This window comes from Pleurodeles waltl, chromosome 4_2 (genome assembly GCF_031143425.1).
Source record: "Pleurodeles waltl isolate 20211129_DDA chromosome 4_2, aPleWal1.hap1.20221129, whole genome shotgun sequence".
Lineage (NCBI taxonomy): Eukaryota > Metazoa > Chordata > Amphibia > Caudata > Salamandridae > Pleurodeles > Pleurodeles waltl.
The window spans coordinates 662,866,945-662,880,926 of NC_090443.1; positions in this window are offsets into that span (position 1 = coordinate 662,866,945).

The window sequence follows — 13,982 nt, forward strand, 5'->3', positions numbered from 1 at the left end:
GCTGGATTCACTCCTCCCTCCCATCCTGCCAGGACAGCTCATCAAATCACACCTGAGCTACCATTGTTAGTGGCTGTCTAGGGGAAATAGATAATGCCCAGCTGTCACCCACCCCTGTCGTGATCAGAGACAGACAACACACAACCAATGTCTAAAGTAAGAAAATGGCATCTTTCTAAAAGTGCCATTTTCAGAATTGCAATTTAAAATCCAAATTCATCACAAGTTTGGGTTTTAATTTGTTATTCCAGAGACACCAAACTTGGAAAGTATATCTCTTCACAATAGGGAATTACCCATATAAAATGTAATAAGGTAATCCCAATGTCATCCTATGGGAGGAAGGCCTTGCAGTAGTGAAAAACGACATTATGAATTTTTCACTACCAAGACCGAAAACTTAAAAGTACATGTCCTGCCTTTGAAATGCACTACACCCTGTCCTCAAGGTTGTCCAGGGGCTACATTAGGGGTGACTTATATGTTTAAAAAAGGGAAAGTTTGGGCCTGGCAAATGGGGTTATTTTGCCAGATAAATATGGCAGTGAAAAACTGCGCGCAGGGGTCTGCAATGGCAGGCCTGAGACATGTTTAAGGGGCCACCTAAGTGGGTGGCATAATTAGTGGTGCAGGCTCACTAATAGCCTTTAATTTACAGGCCCTGGGTACATATAGTACTAGGGACTTAAAAGTAAATTAAATATGTAAATTTGAGATAAGCCAATATCGCAAGAGGGCACAAGCACTGGTTATCACTGGTTAGCAGTGGTAATGTGTATAGAGTCCTAATACCAGCAAAACCATGGTCAGAAAAGTGGAGGAGGTTGGCAAAACATTGTTGAAAAGACTGCCCTAACAAAGCTCCTTCTTCACACATACATAAGGTGATGCACAATACCTTTGACCTTTTAATGCGTGAAGCCTATGCAACAAGTAAAATCCTTTACGTTTTATCCATTGAAAGCAGGTCTGTCAATTGACTTTGCTATCGCCAGAATGCCAAATGTAAAGATGATTTTATTAAGGGCAGGTACTGCTGTTTCATTGGTGGAGTTAGGAACACCCATGACCACCATGCTGACAGATGTGACTTCCTCTATTGTCTACTTTACTAGTTCAGCCACAATTTTTTGCATAGTGGTCTTTTGGAGGCACCAATATCACAGTGCCATTCCTGAGTGAATTACACTAGTCACTTCAGAAAGCATGTGGAATCACAAGACAAGTACCCTCTTATGACTCTCCATTTAATTCAGGTTAGTTCTGTATGAACATTTGGAAAACCTTTCCAACTACAGTGCTGGTATGTTTTTTTGCTCTTGCTGTGGTTCTCTCCAATGCTGTGAGTCAATAAGATCAGATATGTGAGCGTGAGTCAGGCCAACAACTGATGCTTTACTTAAATTGACTTTTAATGAGCAATAGGGCAAGTCTTATCTACTCAGTGTTTGGTGGCAAACACTGCAAGAGGAGATCTTGAGGCAAAGCGAGCATGAGCTTGACCTTTTCAGGCAGAAAATTATCCTGAGTTTAAAGTATTTAAGTCTGAAGCTCCATCATTTTATTCTCAGAGGCACTTTTGATTTTTTGGTTGATAAATATCCTAAAGAGAACTTGGAGATGCAATTTTCACATGGCCAGACCATAGCCAAACCTTCTTTGTCTGCTTGTGAGGATTCCTTCTCTGTATCGATCAGACTATGACTGGCATAGGGAACCACTCATTGTAGTGCTTCTGGATCAGTGTCCTTCTGGTCTTCCAGGCAAGGATCACTCTTAATATCAATGAAAGTACCCTATCTATTTTTCTTGTAATGAGGGATCAAAATTTGGTAGCTACAATGCTTCACATATTTTCAACAGAATTATTATGGATTGCTTTGAATGCAGATTGGCACTTCATTGCCTGTTCATGTGTTCTTTGCTTTTTAGTACTCTCAATTGGGTGCTGATGGAGTAAAAAAAAAAGGCACATAGCAGTTACAGTAGCTGGCTATCTTAGGAATGAATGAAGAGATGAAATACTATCCAGAGACCCTTTGCATACATTATTTCTGGCGCAGGCAAAATGTAACGCAAAGGGTTACAAAGTGGTGCAATGCATGCATTGCGCCACTTTGTAAATATGGCACTGCGTTTATGGACTTCTAAGGCCACAGCGTAAATAAATAGCTCTAATATGGAGCTGAAATGGTGCTAGGAGCTCTTAAATAGGCCCCTTAATTATTGATAATACTCTTTAAATTTCCCTTTTAAAAACGAATATAAGAGGTCAAGGGCCCACCCAAGAGTATGCTGCTACAAGCGGTTCAAACCATTACATTTTATTTTGAAGTTAACTTAAACTTATTTAAGAACTCCTTCCAGCTACATTTATATATTTTCTCCCGTACTTTTCCATAACGAGACTCAATAGTTGGGGCATAGTTTGCCGCATGGTAATAAAAAACAAACTGAGTAACACAAAGCTAAATATTTTTTTTTTTTGTTAATTAATAATGTAAGCTTTCTTATATATGCACTTCAAGTGTAGACAAAATAGTACATTGAATTAACAATTATTGACTAAAACATTTAAATTAAATATGTGAAATACATCAAAGTAGTAATTTGTAATAATTAATTTTTTGAACTTAAAGTTAAAAAATAAATTTCTATCCATAGAAAAACATGTTTATTGCGCTTTAATAATTATGAAATATAAAACATGAGGTATACAATGAAATACAATTATTTGTATTTTTTTATAACTTTTATTGTTGCATTCTTTTTTAAATCAAAAATAGGTTAGTTAAACATTTTATAATTAAGTATGCTTTCCTGTGAGTACGTGATGCAATGCTTGGAGGAGGAGGATTTTGGAGTCTTTGGCGGAGGCGATGCAAGGACGCCAGAGCTCGGAGCACTTGTTTGGCGCTTCCTGCGTCATCGTCCTCATTCCAGGTCCGTGTCTGGTCCTGCCTCATATATTGGAGCCACTTGGTCCTGTAGGCTGCCCTCAGGCTCCAGGTCCCATTGGTCTTGCTGAGATCTGGGGCTCGCTGTCTTCTGCCGTTTCTGGTTGCACTGTAGCTTTTGAGGGCTGACCGGAGCGTGGACTTTGGAGAGAGCAGCGAGGCAGCAGAGCGTGGCCCACCAATCGGAGGATGTGGATGCATTTTTTTTGGCCCTGAGTCTTTGAAGTTGGAATGCAAGTGCAAAGCAAGTAAGGGCCACGGGCAGGCAGAAAGCTTAGGCCGCAGGTAGCTCACACTGGGACGAGGCGGCTGGCATTATGCCAGTGCGGCTTGCATGGGCTGAGCTCTCCTGTTTTGCCTGTCCCCCCCCCAGAACCTCCCAAATCTGCAAGTCATCACACTTCCTCCCCCATTTGACTGGCTGCTATGGTGTGAAACTGCCATCTAACATTGAACATTGGACATTGAAGAGTTCTGCAGTGTGTTGGTTTTTTTTCTTCACAGTCCACCGGTTAAACTTTGAAGGGGGCTGAGGGGGCTATAAGAATTTCAAATACTATGAGGTCTGACAAAGCAAGAAGGGAACCTGGTATTACATAAAAGCGCAGACAGAATAATGTAGTGTGCAACACCACAAACACGTTGCTGCTGGGTCAAGGGGATGGGCCACAATCTTCATTCTTAAGCCCCATTGCACCAGTGGCCACTCAGACCTTTGCACAAGATGCTAAACTGTTTAAATCTGTAGCTTTGAATTCTTTGGACCCCCTTTTTTTACCTATTTTAGAAGGACCCATTCTTAAAAAGGTGGATGGTGGTGATATCGAACACTCGGTTAGTTTGAGTGCATCTGTGACAATTGTTGCCACAGAGGCCTCTGCATAGGGGCCCGATCACTTGAAATAGAAGCACAAATATTCTCCTGTATTACCAGCCATTCTTTCAAGTCACTCTTGGCTAGCAAGTACCCTAGAGGTTGAGGAATTAGACATGGATGTGTCAACCTCTAAAGAAAAAAAACTCCATCAATGTCACAGATGTTACAGGTGGTCAACTCAGCTGTGGATCCACTGAAGCATGAGGTTTCCTCAATAGTTATTTCAAGAGATCATTCCTTTGACGCCTTGGAAGTAGTTTATTCTCCTCTTGTGTTTTCACTGCAGAATGTGCAAGACCATCAAAGTCAAGTTTGTCAGTGGGATAATAGTATGGACCCCATCACTAGCCCACCTGCTGCACAATGGACTCACAATCCAACTGGCAGCATTTTACCCAGGCTTCCAAGGAAAGCACCAAGTGTGGTTGGTGGAGGTAACTCGCCTACAGATTCCAATGGAAAAGAGCCTAACGATCAATTGCTTTTAGATGTATCCGGCTTTTGAACTGAATCTGTGGATTGTTCACATACCCAGCTCATGTCTGTGTTACAGCTGAATCTTGTGCCCCTGTTTGGTCTCTGTTTTTGCAAACTTTGCAATCTACTGTTCTGGCTTTGAATTATCACACTGATAAATTGGATGTGCGAGTTGACTTGTTGAGAACATTAGCCACTTATGTGGTGGGGATCGATTGTAAATCAGACAATTTAAATCAGTTAATTATTAGAGCGCAAGCAAGTACCAACTTAGTCCAAGCAGTTGTTGTTGTTCTCCAATTATAGGAAGTCTTTCATCCCTTCCAACCTTTTTAAGCTCAGTTGTTCATTTTGCCTAGTGCCTTCACCATTCTGACTTGACATGGAAAAAAATTAAAACACTGGATGATTGCTTTTTCCTGCAAAATACTTAATAAACAACAAATTGAGCCACCATGAAGTTGTCACAGTTTTTGAGCAAGGTATTTTGGATAGCTCAGACTGTGACAAGGGTCACTCCTTTGGAATCAAACCCATAGAACTAGCTCAATCCCCACATCACCTCTGTACCCCACAAGCTGTTTTATTTAAATCATTTACATCAGGGGTAGACCCATGTGTGCAGCATGCACTAAGCAAGAGAGAAAGGAAAATGCTCTGAAAACAGTGGGAAAAAAAGGCGTAATTCCTCCTTGTGGGAAATGTAAATAAATGCAAAGCAAAAGATTCATCATGATTTACAACAGCCTCAGGATGCAGTAGATTTGACAGTGCCATCTGGTCCATCCTTGGTTAATCAGGGTGGTTCGTAACCACCAAGTGAGTCTGTGCAAATCCTACTGACCATTGCCCCTGCTAGTGGGGATGGAACCATTTCTGAAGAAGCATTGGACCCCCTCAAAAAAGTAATGCTGTTGCTCTGTTAAATCAACTACCGCAAGCTCTGGGGGGCACAGTCATTTAAACACTTTAGTAATGTCAGTGAATCATATCACTGCCAGTGAAACAGTTAGTCATGACAAATGTGAGTCCAAGAGTTAATAGCTCTTTTTCGATGCCTCTTAAAAGTTAAAGCAGCCAGACCTCTCCAGCAAACCCAATCTATCAGGACACTATCTCTTTTGATGGCCGTTTGGACCTGAGGTCTGAGGAATTTAGAGGTGTTTCTAGGCTGGTGGGTAAGATCCATCCAAGGCCACCATTCTGTTTTCCATCGCCTCCTTGTGAGAGCGTAACCGCAAAGTTACTTTTTAAGCCAGAATACTGCTTGGAAACGCTCATGACATTTTGAATAGAGGGAAAATGTTAAGAATTTTTAAGGCTATCCTGGAGATGAGTTGCTTTAGATCTGGTGATATAGTCTCTATTAAATGTCCTCCCCAAAAGGGCTCACAGACAGGGGAAGCCACTGTGGTGACATTAGTCACTGTTGTCCTAGCACAGTAATTCTTTCTAGAGAAGATATATTTTACTCTTGGGATATTACAATCAGTCCCTATAAGAATCCTGGCTGCCCTGCATTGCTGGCTGAACCATTCAAGCCTAAGGTCCCCCTCGAGTTGAAGCCATTCTGAATCCTGAAAGGTGCTTAGGGTAGTTCTATTACACACAGTGGTAAAAGAAGGACAGAAGTTGGTAACCCATTGTGGATTAATTAGGATTGGTTGCATTCAGCCCTATTACATTGGTGGTCTGAATGATCTTTGTTGGAAGTGCCTCCTATGTTAAAATATGAATCCCTGACACTATGTTCATGGAACATTAGTGGGGTTGTTCAGAAGATCGAATCTGTGGACCTATTGTCGTTCTTAAATTGTTCTGAAATAATTGTCTTGCAGGAAACGTGGGTGAAGTCAAGCTCTCCACTGCCAGATTTTCTGGAATTTTGGAAAGCTGTTTGTAGACAGCATAAAAATTGTCATGCTAGGGGTGGGCTATCTATTTATGTTGCTGTTAAATTAAAAGGCTGCATCACAACACTTACTTTGGAGGAAAACTGGCTGAAGGGTATTAAGATCAGTAACTGGAGATAGCAGCAATCCCTCTTTTTGATAAATGTTTACATTAGTCCGGGAGCGAAAGAAAAAAGGGAGAAGTTGAATCATCTGATGCAGATCTGGGTTGATTATCCAGTGATCAGCCCTACAATGATTGTTTGCTGACTGCGGAGTTTAACACAAATCTGTTTGAAGATACAGCTGAAGTTCTCGAGGGTCCTGATTTTTGCAATCATTCATTGGTACCTGAACAATGAAAAGCCAAATGATTGCACCCGTAGCTCCTTGGGTGAACATGTGGCACTGCATTTAAACAGCATGGGTTATAAAGTACTGAACGACCATCTGTTACAAGACACTCCCCCGAGTTGGACAAGATCTTATGGGCAGACATGTTCCTACTTGGATTACACCATCTGGGATGTGGAAATGTTCCCCTTCACAGACCATAATTATAAAATCTAGCCTCTGTCATCATGCTGCAGCTCGGGCTGTGGGAAGTGGAGCATGTATAGAGACTTTAAAGCATATAAAATGGAGCCCCTCCATTAGTGGTGAGGTAATGGCAGAATGTGTTAATTACCTGAACTCTGTAGTGGCTGGGAGTGTGTCCCCAACTAATCTATGGGCCAATCTTGTTTCCTTTTTATGGTTAAGATTTTACCAACCTGTCTTATTGATTAAGTTTAAGGAATCTCAGAAGGCCTATAGGAGAGAAACAGAGATGTTCTGACCTTTTTTGGGCAAAGCTTATAAGTTCCAGTAAGTACCCGAATTCAAGAAAATTGTGGCCCCCTTATAATAAATCGACAAATGGTCAAAGGGGGTTTGGTAGCATTAATATCTCGTAGAGGGAATGGGCATCCTTTCTGGTCAGCCATTTTTCTGTAAGCATGCTTGAAAACATTTTGCAGGGCATGAGAGTGCAGACCTACATTGTAGTACTGACTAGATTCCCATTTCAGTCTTTTGAGCCCCGTGCCCTCAATCAGAAGCTAAGACCTTTTCTTTGCTTCGTCTCTGTCGCATTATCTCTACGGCATAACAAGATGGGGCTCTGGGTCCCAATGGCATCCGGCAGGTGTTGTTCAAACATCATATAACTTTTTGGGCAGGTTAACCTACGAATCTCTTTGACTACTGTGTGATGTTGTAGGAAAGTACCATGTTGCCTGGCATGTTACCCCCATTTTTACATGTATGTCAGTTTGTTTTTGCTGTCTCACTGGGATCCTGCTACCAGCACCCCAGTGATCATAGTTTGTGGCCTGAATGTGTATACCTGTGTAGTGACTAACTGTGTCACTGAAGCTCTGCTAATCAGAACCTCAGTGCTTATGCTCTCTCTGCCTTTAAATTTGTCACTATAGGCTAGTGACCACTTTTACCAATTTCAATTGGCACACTGGGACACCCTTATAATTCCCTAGTAAATGGTACCTAGTTACCAAGGGTATTGGGGTTCCAAGAGATCCCTATGGGCTGCAGCATTTCTTTTGCCACCCATAGGTAGCTCAGACAAACCTTTACACAGGACTGCCACTGCAGCCTGAGTGAAATAATGCACACATTATTTCACAGCCATTTTCACTGCACTTAAGTAACTTATAAGTCACCTATATGTCTGACCTTCACTTGCTGAAGGTTAGGTGCAAAGTTACAAAGTGTGAGGGCACCCTTGCACTAGCAAAGGTGCCCTCACATAGTTCAGGGCCATTTCCCCGGACTTTGTGAGTCCAGGGTCACCATTACATGCGTGCACTACATATAGGTCAATACCTATATTTAGCTTCACAGTGATAATTCCGAATTTGGCCATGTAACCTGTCTAAGATCATGGAATTGTCCTCCCATGATAAATCTGGTATTGAGAAGCCAATTCCATGCATCTCTGGGGCTCCACTATGGACCCTGGGTACTGTCAAACCAGCTCTCTGGGGTTTTCTCTGCAGCACATGCTGCTGCCACCCCACAGACAGGGTTCTGCCCTCCTGGGGTCTGGGAAGCCCAGTCCCAGGAAGGCAGAACAAAGAATTTCCTCTGAGAGAGAGTGTTACACGCTATCCCTTTAGAAAAAGGTGTTAAAAGCTGGGGAGGGTTGGCCTCTCCCAGCCTCTGAAAATGCTTTGAAGGGCAAAGATAGTGCGCTCCTTGCATAAGCCAGTCTACACCGGTTTAGGGAACCCCCAGTCACTGCTCTGGTGCGAAAAGGAAAGGGGAGTGACCACTCTCATGTCCATCACCACCCCAGGGGTGGTGCCCAGAGCTCCTCCAGTGTGTCCCAGACATCTGCCATCTTGTTTCCAGAGGTATGAGGGCACTCTGGAGGCCTCTGAGTGGCCAGTGCCCACAGGTGACATCAGAGACCACTCATGATAGGTGCTAACCTGACTATGTGGCCAATCCTCCTCTGAGGGCTATTTACGGTCTCCCCAGTGGGCTTTTCCTCAGATAACAACTTGCAAGAATTCACCAGATTTCCTCTGCACCTCTCTCTTCAACTTCTGCCAAGGATTGACTGCTAACTGCTCCAGGACACCTGCAAAACTGCAACAAAGTAGTAAGAAGACTTCCAGCGACATTGTAGCGCCTAATCCGCCCGGCTTTCTCTAGTGTTTCCTGGTGGTGCATGCTCTGGGGGATGCCTGCCTTCACCCTGCACTGGAAGCCACGAAGAAATCTCCCGTGGGTCGTCTGAATCTTCCCTCTGCTCCTGCAGGCACCAAACTTCAGCTTCACCGGTACTCTGGGACCCCTCTCATCCTGACGAGCGTGGCCCCAGAACACAGGTGGTGGACCCAAGTGACCTAGACTGTCCAGTGGTCCAACTGTCCAAATATGAAGGAGGTAACTCCTTGCCACCCCGTCCAGACAGTAATCCTGTGCACCGCATGAACTGTAACTACAAGGGCTCCTGTGCACAGTTCCAAGAAGTCCTGCATGCACAGCCGTGCCTATGTCCCCAGCACTCTGTCCTACGATGCTCAGCTCCCTGAGTTGATCTCCGGTGTCGTGGGACCTCCCTTTGCAGTGTTGAGACAACCACCACATTCAGACTTCTTGAACCTGTGTTCAAGGACTTCTGCGGGTGTTTCCTACTTGTGCATTGGCTCTCTACATTACTGAGGGCCCCCTTTCTGTCTCCTCTCCCAAGTGGTGACATCCTGGTCCTTCCTGGGCCCGGGCAGCACCCTTTTTCTCTAACCATGACTCTTGCAGCTAGAAAGACTTGTTTGCAGTATTTTGCCAAGGAAACAACTCTGCGTCCTCCAGCATGCAATGGGACATCTTCTGCAGAAAGGAGAAGTTCCTAGCACCTTTTGTTGTTGCAGAATCTTCAGCTTCTTCCATCCAGAGGCAGTCATTTTGCACCTTCATCTGGTGTATAGTGGGCTCCTACCCCCCTGGACACTTTTGTGACTCTTGGACTTGGTCCCCTTCCTTTGCAGCTCCTCAGGTCCAGGAATCCGTCTTCATTGCTTTGCAGTCTGTTGCGGCCTTTGCAAAATCCATTATCACGACTTTAGTGTGTTTCTGGGGAAATAGTAGTACTTTACTCCTACTTTCCAGGGTCTTGGGGTGGGGTATATGGACACCCTTAGTGTTTTCTTACACTCCCAGTGACCCTCTACACACTACACTAGCCTAGGGATTCATTTGTGGTTCGCATTCCACTTTCTTAGTATATGGTTTGTGTTGCCCCTAGGCCTATTGCAACCTATTGTATTCTACAGTGTTTGCACTACTTTCTGACTGTTTTACCTGATTTTGGTTTGTGTGTCTATTTTGTATATTTTACTTACCTCCTAAGGGAGTATATCCTCTGAGATATTTTTGCTGCATTGTCACTAAAATAAAGTACCTTTATTTTTAGTAACACTGAGTATTGTTTTTCTTATGATATAGTACCTATATGGTATAAGTGGTATTGCATGAGCTTTGTATGTCTCCTAGTTCAGCCTTGGCTGCTCTGCTATAGCTACCTCTATCAGCCTAAGCTGCTAGAACACTACTACTCTACTAATAAGGGATAACTGGACCTGGCACAAGGTGTAAGTACCATTGGTACCCACTATAAGCCAGGCCAGTCTCCTACACATGTCCTCTAGAATTCCTGAGTCTTGGTGTAGTGCTATAATTCACCCATTACATAAAGGTGGCTCAAGGTCAGACCCAGCCAACTATAGGCTAATAGTACTGCTTGATAATGAGGTACTATGCTAGCCATCTGTTAGAAGATCTGGGAGTCTGGGGTGAGTACTAAAACATAAACTTCAAGAGCTTGAATATAAACTCACTCTTAATAGTAACTGCTTGACATCTTGATATCTATGCATCTAGATGCGTAGATATCAAGTCTTTGACAAATTGGAGTCACCCGCCCTCTCTTGAGAAAAAAACAGCATACATTTTTCTGTATTATTGAAAATCACTATGACACTTACATTTTGGGTGTGAATTTTCTTTCAGTTTTCATTCACTCAGCAAGTCATGCATGTTGTGAAGATGTTGTAAATGGATCTCCCTTAGTACTAAATTTACACTGATGTTGATATTTATGTGTGTTAAAATAGTTTGGGAGTTCTAAAGGTGCCATCCCCTTCATGTCATCAGATTAACATTTCCATGTTTTATTTTGCAACTAAGGCGCATATTTATACTCTGCGCTGAATTAGCGTCATTTTTTTACGCTAATTCAGCGCAAACCTAACTCCATATTTATATTTTGGAGCTAGACATGTCTAACGCCAAAATATTGGAGTTAAAGTAATTTTTTTCCTGCGGAAAACTACCGGGTGTGAATGAGATGCAAGGTGTTCCTGGGCAAAAATTGACGACATGGCCTCAGCGCCTTATTAATCCCCTGTGCTAAAATCAAGCACAGCGGAATGGGGGCCTTAAATAATGGCGCTCAGCTTGCTTAGCGCCATTATTTTACGCCTGGGTCAGGGCAGGCGTTAGGGGACCTGTGGGCCTTTTTCATGGTCAGAGACCATGGAAACAGCCCACAGTGCCCTTCCCTGACCCCAGGGACACCCCCGTCCACACCAGAGAGACAGCGGAGGATGTGGGATCCCATCCCAGGTAAGTATAGGTGAGTAGGGGTAAGTTTATTATTTTATTTTTTGTAGTTCCTAACTTGGGCTCCCCTACATGGCACTGAACCCAATGGCCACAACATATGTCCCCTGGGCATGGCCATTGGGGTGGTGGGCATGACTGCCTTCTTAACGAAGACAGGAGTCATGTCCATAGGGTTTTAATATCAGAAAATGACGCTAGTCTGGTTACAGGTATTATTTATGCCCCTACCCATACTAGCATAATCCTTTGATGGTAAACCACCTGTTCCCCCTACGTCTCCCCCACCCGGCTAGCGTCCTTCATTATGACACTAGCCGGGCCTTACCACTGGCTACCATCATCCCATAAATATGACACCCGGCTGGAGTCTTGGGATGACGCTAGCCGGCGGTATACTTTTTGACGCTAAACATTTTTTAACGCAGTTTAGCGGCAAAAAGTATCAATTAGGGTCTTAATGTGCTCTCTGAGCTGCAGTATTGGTTTGTTTTTGTTGATCCAGCCGGACTAACTAACGCACGTAATTAACAGATTTGTTAAAAGAAGCCAGTCCCTCAATTTTACCAACTCCATGGGAATGAAGCTTATTCAGTCAAGGTTTTTCTTTTGCATTGTTGTACTTTTAGTGCTGAATTTTTGATGGGCTTAGTTATTTTGTGTTATCCTTCAATGACAACAATACACTGCCCTGAATGCCCTAGCCTTGAACATGTAGTGCGGCTAAAAGCTATGCAGTAAAATGTTGCACAAGAACGTATTTTATGCCGAATTTTATGTGGTTGCAAACACTGGTCCAGAAAGTTCTGCACACGCATTGTGGACTTGCCAGCGTTTATCTGCTTGCTGAGTAGTACTTCCAGGAGCTGTTACTTACCAGTTCAAAGCAAGAAGCTTCTGAACGATTTTGCACATGGTGGCCTCTATGCATGGCCTAAGAATCTTTCTATGTCCTTTCACAAAACTCTATTCATCCAATGTTTACTTTATTGACTACAAATGTATTGACTACAAACCGTAAAGCCCTGTAAAAATATAATGGCCCATATTTATACATTTTGACGCAAAACTGCGCTAACGCAGTTTTGCGCCAAAAAAATTAGCGCCGGCTAACGCCATTCTGAAGCGCCATGCGGGCGCCGTATTTATTGAATGGCGTTAGCCGGCGTTAGCCGACCGGCGCTGCCTGGTGTGCGTGAAAAAAAACCACGTACACCAGGCAGCGCCGGCGTAGGGAAAAATGGCGTTTGGGCGTCCAAAAATGGGGCAAGTCAGGCTGAGCCAAAAAAAAACTCTTAACCCGATTTGCGCCATTTTTTTTTGGCGCCCAGACGCCATTAACATGACTCCTGTCTTAGCAAAGACAGGAGTCATGCCCCCTTGCCCAATGGCCATGCCCAGGGGACTTCTGTCCCCTGGGCATGGTCATTGGGCATAGTGGCATGTAGGGGGGCACAAATCAGGGCCCCCTATGCCAAAAAATAAAAAAATAAAAATACTTACCACAACTTACCTTTTCTTCCCTGGGGTGGGTCCCTCCATCCTTGGGTGTCCTCCTGGGGTGGGCAAGGGTGGCAGGGGGTGTCCCTGGGGGCAGGGGAGGGCACCTCTGGGCTCATTCTGAGCCCACAGGTCCCTTAACGCCTGCCCTGACCCAGGCGCTAAAATCCGGCGCAAATGCAGGTTTTTTAGTCCCGCCCACTCCCGGGCGTCATTTTTGCCCGGGAGTATAAATCCGACGCAATAGCATCAGAGTCATTTTTTTAGACGGGAACGCCTACCTTGCATATCATTAACGCAAGGAAGGTGTTCACGCAAAAAAATGACGCTGACTCCATGAACTTTGGCGCTAGACGCGTCTAACGCCAAAGTATAAATATGGAGTTAGTTTTGCGTCGAATTTGCGTCGAAAAAAACGTCGCAAATTCGGCGCAAACGGAGTATAAATATGCCCCAATATGCCTTAACTTTCCCATAAATATTGATACATAGGCATACAAGATTAACCGACTAAGGACTCTTGCCATATGGACTCTTGCCATATGGCAGTCTTCCTAAAAAACGGTTTAGTGTCTAGGTTAGCACTTTAGTTCATTTATGACCACGTGCCTTCGGACACGAATTGCACTCGATTGAGTGAGGGGTGTGCTGATGCTCTGCACCTAGGAATGCTCAGGGCTCTGGCGAGTTATATATGCCTTCTGTTATTTTTAACCGGTTAGCTGCTTATCACTCTTTCGTAAACCAAAAACTTTAAACATTTTTGACATCTCCATTAGATCTTTAAGTGTGGCATCTGGACTTCAGTGTTGTACATAATAGTGAACTAATGTATATGGTTTGCACAAAAAGCGCTAGCTTAGTTTGTATTGAAACACTGTATGGTCCCAAAGAGTTCAATAACCCAGGAATGTGAACGCAAAAATAAATTGTAAATTGTATGGACTAATGGGCTTTGGACATTTTTACCTTTTCAATAGATTTACTGTTACCCATGGATTGTCTGTTTTCAGTCATTCATGCAGTGCTGTAGACTGATCTGTAACTGAATCCTTGCATTGTTTCTCGACACGGACGGTGGGTGTACACATG